This window comes from Aptenodytes patagonicus, unplaced genomic scaffold (assembly GCF_965638725.1).
Source record: "Aptenodytes patagonicus unplaced genomic scaffold, bAptPat1.pri.cur scaffold_128, whole genome shotgun sequence".
Classification (NCBI taxonomy): Eukaryota; Metazoa; Chordata; class Aves; order Sphenisciformes; family Spheniscidae; genus Aptenodytes; species Aptenodytes patagonicus.
The window spans coordinates 1-15,184 of NW_027472071.1; the positions used below are offsets into that span (position 1 = coordinate 1).

The window sequence follows — 15,184 nt, forward strand, 5'->3', positions numbered from 1 at the left end:
GAGGACAAACTTTGCAAGGAGGAAGCCTCGCAAGGAAGGGAAACCCTGCAAGGAAGGAAACCTCGCAAGGAAGGAAACCTCGCAAGGAGGAAAAACCTCGCGAGGAGGGAAAAACCTTGCGAGGAGGGAAAACCTCGGGAGGAGGAAACCTCACGGAGGAGGAAACCTCGCAAAGCAGGAAACCTCGCGGGGAGGGAAGCCCGCCATCGCGATGCCGAAACCCAGGAGAAAGGCAGAAGCGATGGCCCGGCGCGAGCCCGGCAAGACGAGGCCTGCCGGCGAGCGTTGTCGAAGCGCGCCGAAGCGAGCAGGTCGATGCGAGCGGTTCTGCACCTTCCGGCTTGGAGCAGCCGAGGTCCCTCCCGGCACGAAAGCCCGGTGCTGGCCAAAACCCCGTCGCGGTTTTGCTTCGCCGAGGTTAATCGGGTTAGCGCGCGGCTAAAGGGCGTAGCTTGTCCGGGCGCCTGCTCCCTAATGAGCATCTCATTTGAATCCATGCAAAATAGCGGGAAGCATGGAGACATGCTAATTAAAGTGATTGCTGTTCTCTAATTAAGCAGCAATTCCCCCCCCCCCCCCAAGAGGGTATTCTCATGCAAATAGCGCCCGAGGTGGGGAAAAAAAAAAAAAACCGCCCCGAAAAATTGTACGGGGAGGACACGCGATTCGGCGGCACCCCCACCCCGCGAAGGCCCCCGTTATAATCTCGATTTTGATTCTTTTCACCCCCAAAACCAGGCTTGGCCGTCTCGCTTCTGCACCGCGAGCGATCCGCAAGGCCTCGGCTTTTCTGGCGGCCGCCACAAATCAAGCGATGCAACCCGCCGGCCGAGCCACCCCCGCTTTCGGTTTGGTTTTGGGGCGTTTCTTCGGATTAAAAGGGATTTTTAATCCACCGAGGACTTTTCTAGCCTTCATTTTCTCTATTCCCCCCCCCCCCCCCTTTTCACGCTTGCGGAAATAATGACGTCCTACAGGAAACCTCCCGAGGGATAAAATTAGGGCTGGTAAACACAGGGTAGCGCAGCCCGATGGTCTCGCAGGTTTGCCCAAAAACCAAGAAACTTTGTTCCAAGGTGGTTTGTTTTTGTTTTTCTTTTAAAAAAAAAAAAAAAAAAAAAAAGAAAAGCCTTTTTCTCTTTATTTTTAAACATAGGAGCTGTTTCTTTCCGGCCCGCTCCACGTGCTGCTGAAGCCGTTCCATGCGAAACCCTTCTCGGGGAAAAATCCCTTCTGCCATGCACGGACGCAGCCTAAATTCAGCAAAGTCCAACCCCCCCCCCCTCCCCCGAGGCATTTTGGGCGCATTTTGGGCCTTTCGGGAAAGGGTTGGGAAAAGCAGCGAGGGTTTGGGCGCAGGACGAGGCCCGTAATGCGCCGGTTCGACGTTTTTAATCCGCGGATTAGGTCTAATGCCGGGCAATTAGCAAACTGTTAATATTAAATTACGCTGCAAATGACGGGAGCTTCCCCGACGCTTAACGTGATCTCGCTGCGGTTTGCGGCTGGACGCCATCCAAGCCGCGATAAACCCGCTTTCTGCTGGTTTTCAGGCCCGTCTTGCCCAAGCAGGGTTTCTCGGTGGCGTTACCCGGCGGAAGATCACGCACGGAGCATGTGTGCAGCGTGCAGGAGCGATTCCAGCCCTCTGGAAAAAGCTGGAGCCGCTCTCCCGCTCCCTCGACGCTCCGACCGTACGACCGGCTGCATGAGAGCTGGAGCTCCGCTTGCAACCCCAACCTCTCCGCCGGGTTGCAGGAGGGCCGGGAACCCCTCGGTGCAAGGGCAAAGGGTTTGCCGCGGGCACTGTGGGCCCTCCGGCGCGCAAACGAGCGGCCCCGGGCACGGCAACGACCTTTGCACAGGTGCAACGAGGGGGAGCTTGCACGCTGCACGGCCCCCGGGAGCGCGCTCTCCCCGCTGCAGGTGAGCAGCCCGTCCACGGTGCACGGCTGCGAGGGTGCATGGTTGCAAGGGTGCATGGCTGCGAGGGTGCACAGTTGCAAGGGCGTGCGGCTGCAAGCATGTGCGGCTGCAAGGGTGCACGGCTGCGAGGGTGCACGGCTGCGAGGGTGCGCAGTTGCTGGCTGCAAGGGTGCACAGCTGCGAGGGTGCATGGTTGCAAGGGTGTGCGGCTGCAAGCGTGTGTGGCTGCAAGGGTGCACAGCTGCGAGGGTGCACGGTTGCGAGGGTGCACAGCTGCAAGGGTGCGCAGCTGCAAGGGTGCATGGCTGCTGACTGCAAGGGTGCACAGCTGCAAGGGTGCACGGCTGCGAGGGTGCACGGCTGCGAGGGTGCGTGGCTGCTGACTGCAAGGCTGCACGGCTGCAAGGGTGCACAGCTGCAAGGGTGCACAGCTGTGAGGTGCACAGCTGCGAGGGTGTGTGGCTGCTGGCTGCAAGGGTGCACGGCTGCGAGGGTGCACGGCTGCGAGGGTGCACGGCTGCTGGCTGCAAGGGTGCACGGCTGCGACGGTGCACAGTTGCAAGGGTGCACAGCTGCGAGGGTGCACAGCTGCGAGGGTGCGTGGCTGCTGGCTGCAAGGGTGCACGGCTGTGAGGGTGCACGGTTGCAAGGGTGCGTGGCTGCTGGCTGCAAGGGTGCACGGCTGCGAGGGTGCACGGCTGCTGGCTGCAAGGGTGCATGGCTGCGACGGTGCACAGTTGCAAGGGTGCACAGCTGCGAGGGTGCACAGCTGCGAGGGTGCGTGGCTGCTGGCTGCAAGGGTGCACGGCTGCGAGGGTGCACGGTTGCAAGGGTGCGTGGCTGCTGGCTGCAAGGGTGCACGGCTGCGAGGGTGCACGGCTGCGAGGGTGCACGGCTGCTGGCTGCAAGGGTGCACGGCTGCGAGGGTGCACGGTTGCAAGGGTGCGTGGCTGCTGGCTGCAAGGGTGCACGGCTGCGAGGGTGCACGGCTGCGAGGGTGCACAGCTGCTGGCTGCAAGGGTGCACGGCTGCGAGGGTGCACGGTTGCAAGGGTGCGTGGCTGCTGGCTGCAAGGGTGCACGGCTGCGAGGGTGCACGGTTGCAAGGGTGCACAGCTGCTGGCTGCAAGGGTGCACGGCTGCGAGGGTGCGAGGGTGCTGGCTGCAAGGGTGCCCGGTTGCGAGGGTGCGCGGTGGGTGCAAGCGCCCTCCGCGCCCGCGGCGGCGCACGCACACGTGCAGCCTCCCCCCCCCCCTTCCCCCTTAAAGGGCCCGCAGCGCCGGGGCCGCCCGGAGGGCGCCGTAAGGCCGGGCCGCCCCCCCCCCCCGCCCCCGGCTCCCTCCCCGGTGCAGGGCAGGGCGCCCCGCGGTCCGTCCTCCCCTCCGCCGGCCGTTGGTACGCTCCGCGGGGCGGGGCGGCGAAGGGAGAGGCGGAGAGGAGCCGCCGCCGCCGCCTCCTCCGACACGGGGCGCCGGTGGGAGCGGGCGGGGAAGGGGAGGGGGGGGTGGGGGGGGGAGATAAGCGGCGCGGCCGGGCGGCGTTGGATGGAGGCTCCCGTCCGCCGGGTCGCCCGCCCCAGCCTGGAATGTCCTGGGGAGCCGCCGCCGAGCGGGACCGGGACCAGGGAGGGGGCGCGGCGGCTGCCGAGAGGTAACGCGCCCGCTTCCCGCCGCGCCGCTCTTGTGAGGGGGCGCGCGGGCGGCCGTTGAGGGGGGGGACGGACGGGGACGGGACGCGGCCGCAGGTGGCGGCGGCTCGGCGGGCGCCCGGCGCCTCCTGTCAGCCCCGGAGCCGGCTCCCGCGGGTGGTAGCGGCGGGGGGGGGGGGACGGACACGGGGAACGACACCCCCGCCGGCAGAGCCCGGAGCCGGCACCTGAGGGGTCCCTGCCCTGCGGTGCCCGCGTTGGGCGGTGAGGGGAGGCGGTGGGCGGGGAGCCTGACACCCCCCCCCCCTCGCCCCGGGAAGCCGAAGTCAAGGCACGACCGAAGGGGCTTATCTGGCGGGGGGGAAGGCAGCGCTTGAAGCCGGGGCTCAGGCGCGGGGTTTATTCGAACCATCTGACTTTATATATATATATATATATATATATATATAAATTTCTTTTTTTTTTTTTTTTGTGTCCTCGGTCCGTGGGGACTGAGCGGGAGAAAGAGACTAAAACTGAGCCTATGTAGAGAGCGCCTCGGTGAGTCGAAAAGGAAGAACCCCGGCAGCGGCGGTCTCGCTGCTCTGCCTCCGGTCTGTTGCTGACCGGCGGCCCGGCGGGAGGGTGGAAGCCGCTCCGACTCGGCGGTGCTTGTCGTTACGAGGCCGTTCTGTTGGGAGCCGCCGCGGCGGAGCGGCGGGGGACGGGCTCGGGGTCGCGCCTGGCCCCCCCCCCCCCCCCCCCCCCCCCCCCCGGCCGTCTTTAAATTTGGTCGTCCCGGTGCTTGCTTTTAATCCCCGAGGCCGCTTTCTCCGCGGTTAGAGCGGTCGAAAGTCAGCCCTGAAGCAGGAGGCGGTGGGCGATGCCCGAGGACTCCGGCTGTAAAGCGTCGTGACACCTTAACTCCCGATTTTTTGGGTTTGTTTGTTTTTTTTTTTTCTGCGTTAAGGTGCCTCCATCCTTCAAGGTGTCTAGTTCTCCAGTTTGAAATTACTTTTGCTTGCTTTGTCTGTGTCCTTGCCGGAAAAAAAGTAATAATTCTACAGTTGCTGACTTTTAATGAAAGAACTTTCCAGTCGACTATTGCGTGTTTTCAATATCGATGTTTTCAAACCAAAAGGGGAATGTTTTTCAGACGTTAACACACAACTTTCAACTGTTAGGCAGAAAACAGGCGATGTTTATTTTGCCCCTGCCTCGTAACTTTTTAAAGGATTGGCGAATGGGTGAATGTGATGGCTTTATGTAGCTTTTTTCCCCCCCCTCCCTCACTCTTTACTGCTTTCCCCACATGATTTGCTGCGCCGATGTGCTAGGAGGCTCCTGAGAAGGAGTAGCCGCGCCGAGCCTGCGGCTGTAAAACTGTCAGCTCTGAAGGGGTGTTTACTCAGTGAGCTGTATCTTTCACACATGCACCAGAAATACAATTTACTAACCCAAACACCAGGGTTGTCGCTCCGCAGCCGCTGGTCACTGAGGTGACTGGGAGCGCGTAAACTTTTATTCTCTGGGGTTTTGTCGTTCGTGGCCCAGCGTTTTCTTTGAACAAAGCAGGTAATCCTCTTGTGCTGGTGCTTAAAGCCGAGCTGCGTGGAGCCAGTTTGCTTTTCTGCTCATCACCCGCAGCTCCGGTGTTTTGACAGTTGCGATTTACGTGATGTACTGCCCGCCCGTAACTTCTTTAAGGAGAAAAAGTGCTTTTGTAATAGCGGTTGCTGAGGGCAACGGCCCACTCCTTCGTGTCGCTATATCACAAAAATTCTCGGCTCGAGTAGCAGTGAACGCTTCACGGCGTGATTTCTTAACGCTTTTCCGTTAAACTTGGTATTATATGCCCTAATTACAACCAGCGTGCTTTTGTTCCACCAAACTAAAACAGGCGGCGAGCGCCGCTCGTGTGATTTGAATGCGTTGAAACCAAACCCCTACTTTTTTAAAGCGGTTACGAGCCTGTCTTGTGGAGAGGGCTTGATAAGAGTGCCGCTCCATTAAAAAGAACTAAGCATTTTCCCTGCAATCCCTTCTCCAAAACAAGAGGGAAGCCGCCGACTGGCTCGGTCTGCATCCCAGAAAAACCTGCAGGCTTGTGAAGCAGCCTTAGAAACCCATGACCGTTGCTCAAAACTATTCGGTTATTTAAAGCTGGACTCGCAGATAGAAATGCCGAGATGGGATCCACGGCGTTACCTGCCTGCTTCACGTTAAAAGGTTTGGTTTTTTTTTTTTCCTCCTCTGGAGGGTAGGAAGTAAGATGGGAGCAGCTCTAGTGGCAAGGGATTAGTAATTCACCCAAGGATGAGCGCGATAGCTTTGTCGCTTGGATTAATGCGGTTTACACCCTTAAGCTGCCCTGAGTGCTTGTAAACAGCCGTGCCCGCAAGGTGAAGTGCGGGGCGGTCTCGGCGCGGCAGCTTGGAATGGCTTTTTTTTTGTTGTTGTTGTGTTTTTGGCCATCCCTTGTGCAATCTTGGTCACTTTTCACTCTTTTGCAAGCGCTGGGGTCTGGTGGGACACCAGCTCGAGCTGGTGCTCCCTCGGTCTTTGCCTACCAGCCCTTCTGGGTGCCGGCGAGTGGTGTTTGGGCCGGGACTCCTGCGTGCTCCCTCTGCTGGCTCGCTGGGCAGCCTGGCTGGGATGCACTGGTACTAAACTTTGTGTTTCTTACCCCAAGACTGAGGGGAAAAAACACGTAAGGAGAGGCCTGACTCTGCTACGGCGGCAAATCCCACCAGCGCTTTCATTATCTCAAGGTGTGCTGTAAGCCTATAAACTGAGGCTCATGCTTACTTTGGCTCGCTGGTGTGCCAGAGGAATAAGGCAGCTGTGCTCCAACTTCAGGTGATGTCACTTGAGGATTTTAACTGTCAGAGCTTAAAAATACACTGACTTGTTTAAAGACTGCCTCTGCAGATGTGGAAACTGTGAAGCAAAGCAATTGATTCGCTCGCGTGAGCGCACAGCCGTACTGGCGTTCGTCATCTCATAAATCCTCCTCTGCGTATCCCCGAGCAGACCTGCTTTGCCTAACAAAGTCTTTGGTCGTACCAAGACCGCTGAAATTAATTTGGTGGCTGCTTGAGATAAGACGCTGCCACGAAGTGTAAGACTGGCAAAGCTTCGGCTGCGGCACCAGAAAAAACTTAACTGGGAAGCATGTGGTGATTAAATCACCTTGGGAATAAAGCGGTGCCTGATGCAGACGTGCGTGTAGCTAATTGCGCGGTACGGTCGAGCGGCACCTTCTCCCGGTGCTCCTCTTCGCGTGGTTCTTAGCGTTGTTGATGTGACTGGACGCGTAGAGGGCCGACTGCTTTGACTTCAGCTTCCCTGGGAAGTTGATCGCAGGGCTGGGTGCGAGGAGCAGCAGGTCACACAAACATACGCAAAACGACATGAAAATGCATTTCGTTTCGTGGAGTTCATTTTGCTTGGCTCGGGTCCTGTGGCAGCCCTTATGTCTGGGTGACAGCTGCAAATTTTGTTGCTGGTGAACTTGGTTCCAGCCAGGCTTTGAAACCTTTGGTTTAGTAGCAGAAGCCCTGAGACTGAGCGAGTCTTCACCCACAAACCTGTTGAGATCTGGTATTTCAGATAACACTTTATATGGAATCGCTTTAATCGGCGCGCTGCACGCAGCTCAGAAACCTGCCTAACGTCTTTTGTTAGGCAACATCTAATTTGTATGAATTAATTGATACTGTAAACTTGACCTTTGTATGTAGAGTCAGTTTTTTTTGTCTACTGCTTTGCTTACGATCTGTTGACTAGCGAGTGGCTCCCTTCAGCTGAGTCACCCCGCTTTCCCACTTGCTGCAGTGTTTTTTTTTCCTATCGGTTTTCTGGTTTTCCTCAGTGTTCCAGTGGGCCGGGGAGCTTCTGAGCCGATTCCTGTCCGCAACTGGGGTGAGACTGATCAAAAACGCTGGCTTATGGAGCTTAAAAACTTGTTAAAGACTTTAAATCTTGTATCAAGTGGAATCGGTCAAAATTCCTCTTTAAATGGGAATTTCCAGCTTGTCTTGCAATCCTGACTCTTAGGGCTGGTACACGGGGACCAAACTGTGTTCTCCATAAGCTTTTTTTGATGTTTCGATCTAGTTTGTTAACGGGTGAGCCGGTACTAGGTCTGCTCTCTAGGCGCATTCCCTTTCCTGCTAGCTTAATGCTCTCCTGGTGGCCTCCCTGAGCAAGCCCTGGTATCGTGTGTCCCCTTCTCCCACATCGCTCGCTCTGGGATAGTGTTTGTCCCTGACAAATGCAGCAAAAAACTCTTTGCTGTATTACTTCAGCTAACGAGAGGTCTCCAGCTACCCAAGAATTGTTAGAATAGGTAGTTTCCTCTCGCTGTGTGTGTATCTATCTCTCTTTTTTTCAGTTGAGCGTTCTTCCAGTAATTTCCTTGGTAGATGGCTCAGTACAACTTCCAGGGCTGAGTGTGTCATAGTTTTCCACTTAGTTTCCCCAGCTCGTTTCTCCCTTTCCGGTGCGGATGATGATTCTCCAGTGACAGTTATCACTTTAGGGTAAACTGCTTGTTCAGCCCTACGAGGGACTTGTGCATCCAGACCACCTGTCTTTTCCATTAAGCCCCTGCTTGCTCTTTCTATGTGAGAAATATCTTCTGTCTTTCAACAGGAGGGAAAATAATCATGCAAGGTGGGTTGTTTTCCCATTTCCCCATACCTACGAGATGTCTCGGAGCTCTTCTAGCCAGGTGGGACTCTATTTTTTTTTTTCTTTCCCCCCCCCCCCCCCCCTCCCCGGCTCCTTGGGCGCAGTTTCACATTACAGTTTGGTCGGAGGACTCGCTGCTGCAGGAGGTGGCAGGTACGTTCCTGCCTCTTCCCTGCTGTGGGAATCCAGCGGTGGAGCAGCTGCGGGGGAGTGACTCCAGCTAAACCCTTCAAAAAAAAAAAACCAAAAAACCCCAAACCCAAAAAGCAAGCCCCAAACTTTCCGCTGGATCTTGCCCCGCAGTTAGAGTTGCTAAATCTTCCACCCCGATGACTGGGAAGGCCTCTGGGGGCCGGGGGGGTGGGGGGGAACGGCCCCTTTTGGCAGCAGCCGGCTTTTAAATTGGCTTAGCTGTCTCATAAAACTGTGCTCTCCATGCTGCAGCTGAGCCAAGAGCCGGTTGCCTTGCGGGGGGGGGGGTGTCTTGCCGTTCCCCCCCTCCATCTCCTGCCCCCTGCCTCTCGCTAGAAATGCCTGATTAAACCAGTTCAGCTCACTAAAACGGCAGGGGGAAAAAAAATAATCCCCTGAAACCCAGAGCAAGATAAGCCAGCTCGGTTGGAATATTTTCTTCCAGCTTGGCAGCTGGGGGCAGTGCCAAAAGCAGCAGGAGGGAGCGAGGGAGCAGGGGCGGGGGGAGCCGAGCGTGCTGGGGGAAGGAGACCATCCCTTTTGGCAGCGGCCAGCTTTCGGTGCGGCTTAGCTGTAAGGTGAAACCGCACCCTCGGCCTCACCTGTCTGTCTGATCATGCCTTTGATTTATACCCTGGGTTTTGCTGTTTAGTTTTCCCCGCAGACTTCAACCATTGTATCTGATAATGAACCAAGTGGTTGAGCCTTATTTGTTTAATTCAAAGGCAAGTTTAATATTTCCTACCTCGCAGTCGTACAAAGTCTGCCTGCCTCGCAGACCTTGGTTTTCCTTGCAGCGAACCCGTAAAACGCCAAAGAACGCTAGGCAAGGGGAAAAAATGCTCGTGCCGCGAGCAGCCCCTCGTTGAAGAACGGGCTCTGCGAAGGAGAAAGGCGAAGGGGCTGGGCACCACTGCTTTACATTTTTGGGGTGTTTTGGGGGTGTCTTGTCTTTGCAAAGGTGGCTGTGGGTTGCATTGCCTGCGAAGTGTACCCCGCCGGCTCGTTCCACCTCACCTTCCGCGTGCTGGTGAGACCCCTGCGTTGTGGGCTGCTGGCTCCGGTCGGAGGCGAGCTGTGGGGATCTTCTCTGCCCTCCTTGTTCTCGGGTGAAGAAAAGGCGGTTCCTGAATGCCTCTGTAGTCGCTCTGCGTCATCTGCTGAAGCACTGAGGGACAAACGGATGCTGGAGATGTCCTTCCTCCTGGAGAGCGTCGTCGTATTTTGCATAGACAGCTCGTGTCCGAGTGGCAGCTTGCTCTAGCTGGAGATGCTCTCGTTCCTGCAAGGGGACGGTCCTGGGGGGTTTCCTTTCCCAGTCCTCACCGAGTAAAGCAAACCATTTATCTGGCTAAAAGGCCTCGCTCTAAAGAATCTTAAAAGAAATCACGGTTCTTTTACGTGCCAGTTCAGGAGGTAACCCCCAGGTGACGGTTCCTCTTGTGAGGACAAGTCCCATCTGGGGAACTGCGGCGAGGAAAGAGGACAGTTAACGTGGCCCCTTCTGAAACAAACTGAAGATGATTCTTCTGAGTTGAAATCCCCTACTTGCTTCCAGATTGATCCAAGCTAGGTTTTCCCGAGTAAAGTTACTGTGATCAGGTGGGGGTTTTTTTGGTTTTTATTTCCTTTTTTTTTTTTTTTTTTTTTTGCTGCTTTTCTGTTAAGAGATGATAGATCGGCCCAAATAAGGGTATGAGAAAGGCTGGCGATTTTCAGGAGGATCCACAGACAGTCAGTGCATGACTTGTTGCCTTTATCTCTGAGATCAGGAGATTCCTTTGCAGTGATGGATTAATCCACTCTTGAGTGAATAATATAACCGAGAACAAGTAGGAGCCAGCGTTCCAAACAGATGATTTGTTTTAATACGTGCATGCCTCTCCTCCCCACCTCCCCCTCTGAAAAGCTTCTTTCTTCACCGTTTCATTCAGCCTGCCTCGCTGAAATCTTACAACAACCTGCCTGTGCGCCAGCCCCCGTACCGAAGGGGGGATGAGGATGGGGCTGTACCAAAGGCCTCTGGTCCCAGGTGGACGGGAAGATAAACCGCAGCTCCGCCAAGGCGAGGGGAGGCTCGGGTTGGAGAGGGTGCCCGCGGGCTGCTCTGGCCGTGACATCACCCGTCTGCTCTGGCCGTGACGTCACCTGTCTGCACGTACTCCATAGCCCGGTCAGAAACGTTGATGCTGGCGCTGGCACCTGCCAGGGGGTTGAGCTTGCACCGCTCGGGTCTGTCGGTGCCCCAACACAAGGCAGCGTGCTCTGCTTCCAGGAAAAACGTTGTACGTAGGAGCTTGAAAATTGGGGTTGGGGGAATGAACTTGTTGGGGACAAGGAGATGGCGATGGGTGGCTTAAAGCAGAAATACGGTGTTTAGGAAGATGGCTTTTCAGTTGTGCCAGGCTGGCTCTGTGGCCTTTTGAGCTGGTCGGGGTTGTTCTGGAGCCACACACCGAAGATCCTCTCCCAGTGACACGTGTGTAGTCCTCGCTATCACACACACGGTCGGATACGAGGCTGGGAATGGAGTCGCACAACTTCAGCGATGGAATTCATGTAGCTAAATCTGTTATCATCCCTGTGGAAATACTGGAATAACTCTTTGGCAGCTCGTAAGCGGTGTCTTGTCGCTTTAACATCTTGGAACACATCAAGGGTAGGTCCTGTTGATAGGCTCAAAGAAGCTGTGAGATGTGATGGTTAGAAGTGTCTGGGCGGGTCTCCCCTCTGCTCAGGACCCCAGGTCTGTTGCAGTCTTACCGGCAAAAGCTCCGATAGCTCAAGGCCAAGTTGGTGAAGCGCAAGAGCTTTGGCTTTCCTTGTTTCATGAGGGCTGGTATCCTTGCACTGATCTGATCCACTTGGGGTGTGGGGATCAGAAGCGCTAGTGACAGCTTTCAGCTGTATTTTGGAGAATTTCTGTGCTGCGTGGGGCAAAGATACGACCTTAAAAACGACGTTTCCTCCTTTGGAGAATGGGTTTTGCTGGTGTTGGCTGTACATAATTTCTGGTAGCTGAAGAGTTTTGCTGTGTAATGTTCCAACTCCATGTAGATTAAATGTATTGCGGAGTCAAACTAAACAATAGCATGTGGTTTTCCTTTGTTCCCCCCCTTCCCCCACGATAGGAGCTCACAAAAGTTTCCGAATTACGGCTGTGTGTGCATATGCTCAAGCATAGGCTCGGATTTTCATAACGCTTGCTGAGGGCTGTTACTTCTGAGGAACTATTTCACGTTTGCGATAGCTTCAGGAAATCTCTTTGTTTTTTTTTTTTCCAAGAGCCTTTTCGAAAGGTGCGTTTTGGTGTAGCGCTCGGATACTTGTTGCCTAAATACTTTGCAGTGACAGTGTATCACAGCTTGATGGAGATTTGAGTCTCCTCTAATAAAATGCAAGCTAAGGAGGAAAACCCCGAGGGTTTTTTGGAACAGAAGATGTTTTCTGTTCCTGCCACTAATCTTTGTTGCAGAATGAAATAGGAATGTATACTTTAAATCTTTGTCAGGGTGTAGAAGGAAGCTGGCAACGGATGTAATCAAAAATGTTGTTATCAAAACTCTCTAAATATGTTGAAATTTTCAAGCTTAATGATATAATTTTAAATTCAGCTATTCAGACTGAGGCATTTTTTTGGGTGCAGATTGCACTTTCAAATTGCTGTGCGAGTCGGGATCAACCGGAGTGGAGTCTAGGACCAGATAACAGACGGTGGATGCTGAAGTTAGACGGGCTGCAGTTGTGTGGCTTGAGTCTCTTCAGCTCTGCGAATCGTCGTAGGAACGGATCTCAAATGAGTTGGGTGGTAGCATTAAATCGAGGCGGGGTTTTCTAGATTACGGGCTTTTGAGCTGAGCACTTAAAAAATGGTCTAGTTTTCAAGTTAGCATTTTTCCTAGTTAGTGCATTTGCCATTGCTCATATGTAACCGACACACATGGAAAGTATGTATATTCAGACTGTGTCTGAAACAACTCTTACTGGTTACAGTAAAACACAGTGAAGCAACACCAGATCCTACGCGCGGTGGCAAAGACCCTAATCCGCCTACCCGGTACGACACGAGACCGAAAGTTTCCAGCCTTACTCTTGTAGGTTGGAATAAGGGAAGCTGCAAGTAACCTTCAGCCTTCCGACCCTTCTTCCTCGAGCGGAGGGGGCTGCAGGTTGGGGACGTGAAAGAAGCTGAAGTCCTCCTCCGAGCCAAAGGTGTGAAGCTGTTTATTTTCACTCTGGAAATGTATATATTACAGGAGGCAGAGGCTAGCCTGCTTAACCTAAGCATTCGCTACTTATCTGGGGTCTGGCAAGCGTACAAGTGTTGTCCCTTCTAATCCCCCAATGCTAAAAAGTCCAGGCACCTTTCTCTGGCTAAGTCTGAGGTTGCTTTAAAAAAACACACACAGAGAAGCCAACAAAAAAAGAAACATTCGCTTTCTCTGCCAAGTTTAAATGAAGACTAATGCCGTGGTGCTGCTTAATCTTGTTTTTCTTGCTATCTGATGGATGCTAACGTGGGATGGAATCAATCCCGGCAGCCGGTTATCTTTGCAGGGCCCCTGTGTGTTGCTGAGCTTGGCATTAAAGTCTTGCGGGGGAGCTGACGTGCTATGAAGAGTCTCGAACCTTCTTCCTATGTTGCGATGCCACAGCAGCGGTGTCCCTTCTTCCTTTGGGAAGGTGTCTCCTGGAAACTCCGGTCTGCCGTTGGACGTCCGAACAGAAATCCTGTTCAGCAGAGTAGGATATGTCTGTGCGAGTGAAAACAGGGCGCAGTCAGGTTAACCCGGTGGAAAATTCTCCCTGGTACCCGTGATGAAACTTAACTACTTTCCTATCAGTTGCTCATGTTTGAACTGGTTCTGCTGCTAATAACTGCCATTACCCTGATTCACGGGAGGAGATTTAGGGCTCTGACTCACAAACTGCCGCTGTTTGACGTTGCTGCCCCCGACTGCCCATCTGCTCTGGGCTGGGGTCCCTGCCTCCGTCAGGGGTGAGCCGACAGCGCGGCGGCGGCGACTCGGAGCTCAGCTGCAGCAGGTGAAGCAGCAGAGCTGGAGAAGCCAAACCCTCAGGCTACGGTTTTTGTGATCGTTGCTGCCTCCTTCCCCTGGATCGACGCTCTCCTTCGGCTCGGCTGGCACGAGGAAGGAGGCGGGAAGCTCCGGCCGGTGCTCGGTTGCCCAACACCACCGAACAAATCAACCCAAAGCCCCCCTCTCCTTCCCCTGTGTTCTGCTACCCCTCTCCTCGTGTGGGAGCCAGGTCAGTTTGTTGTAACAAACCTGGCCTGACCAACATGATTTTCCTTTTTTTTTTTTTTTTCTTCTTTCCTGCCTAGCTGTTGCATTGAGACAGCTTTTATCTGGGCCCGAGGCTAACGGGATTGTTTCGCTAGAGGAATATTGTCAGTTGTGTCAGGATTCCTTCCCTCTAGGTTAAGAAGCGCAGAAGCGTGTTTTTGCCGGAGAGTTCGGACTTCAATTTTGAAACCAGGTTTGATCTGTTGAGCGTGGGGGAAGGGAGGGGAGGAAAGCAGTAAAACCGAATTACCCGGTTAGCTTACTGTAACGCTGAAGGATGAATTGTTCGAAGGCTTGTTTTAATCAGGGGAAGAAAGGACGGACTCTTTCCTGCTTTCTCCCTCAGCTGTCACTGGTTAGCCGGTTTGCTTTTCAATAAGCGTTGTTCTCCTTCCTATCTACCCTGGAGACCGGGTTCAGCGGCAGCGTGTGTTGGCATTGCATGTGACAGTGTGTGGACTACTGTGAAAGGAGGGGAAGCAGCAATTTCAAGTGGAGGACAGCACTTTTCTTTAGGAAACAGAGTCAAAATGGATCATTTGCTCTGTTTTGTGCACGATTTCAGCCGTCTGCAGGCACGGTGAATTCTGAAGGGTGGCTAACAACTGTGCTGTAACACACAGGCTTTGCTCTCCGGTTCCAGCGCGCCTCCCATATCCTGCAGCCATGAGTTCACAGGCTCCTAATTGCCTATGATGTAAGACAGCAGTAGATGGGGTTGCTATAAATTCTGGCTGCAGGTGTGGATTTAATAGTTGTGCTTCCCTTTAAGGGATCACGGATAGCATGGATCCCTGCAAGTTGCAACAGACTGAGTTGGACTCTGGGTAAGGCAGCTAAAAGAACCCATTTGCCTGCGTTTTTTTTTTTTTAGAGCTGTTGCTTGCTGGAGGCTACCGATGGATGAGGTGTCGGTGTTCGTCTGGAATCGCCTCAGAAATGAGCTCGCTGTCCTCTAACAGAGCTCGGCCATGGTTGCTCTTCTTTTCACGAACCTTCTCTCGCGTCAAAACCTGCCAGGCGTGAGAGCGGTGCTGGAAGCAGACCTTTAGGCAGCGTGCGTGGGCACAAGCTCCTTTGTCTGAGAGTCTGACAGGTTTTTCTGATGACCAGAGCGAGCCTGTGGTTCTAGTCCTTTTTTTTTTAATCGCGCTTGATTCCGGTTATAGGAACTGTAGAGAAGTTATAGACGCGGGTCATCATCCTTGGCGTGCAAAATGCAAACTTTTTGGAGGGGAAAAGACACCCCCCGAGGCAGTACTGAAGTTTGCTGTGGCGTGTGCACCTGTAGCTTGGATAATTAGGACGGTGAGTTCCCTAGCTCACTTGAGAAAATGGGCATGTCTCACTTGGAGTTGGGTTTCGTAGATGTTTTTTCTTAATTTTTGCCTACATTCTCGCAGTTCAGGGTTTATTAAAGATACTGGGGTGGTGC

General features: G+C 54.2%; 1 protein-coding gene across 4 annotated transcripts in view; it reads left to right on the plus strand.

Annotated features, from left to right (window-relative positions):
• Nucleotides 1-3,474: 3,474 nt before the first annotated feature.
• The window catches only part of CDON (cell adhesion associated, oncogene regulated), a 54,687-nt gene continuing 42,977 nt past the window's right edge, over nt 3,475-15,184 (plus strand). For all 4 annotated transcript variants that reach the window (XM_076363827.1, XM_076363829.1, XM_076363831.1 and 1 more), the window contains exon 1: nt 3,475-3,576. The gene's annotated coding sequence lies outside the window, so the exon portion shown is untranslated. The remainder of the gene's footprint in view (nt 3,577-15,184) is intronic.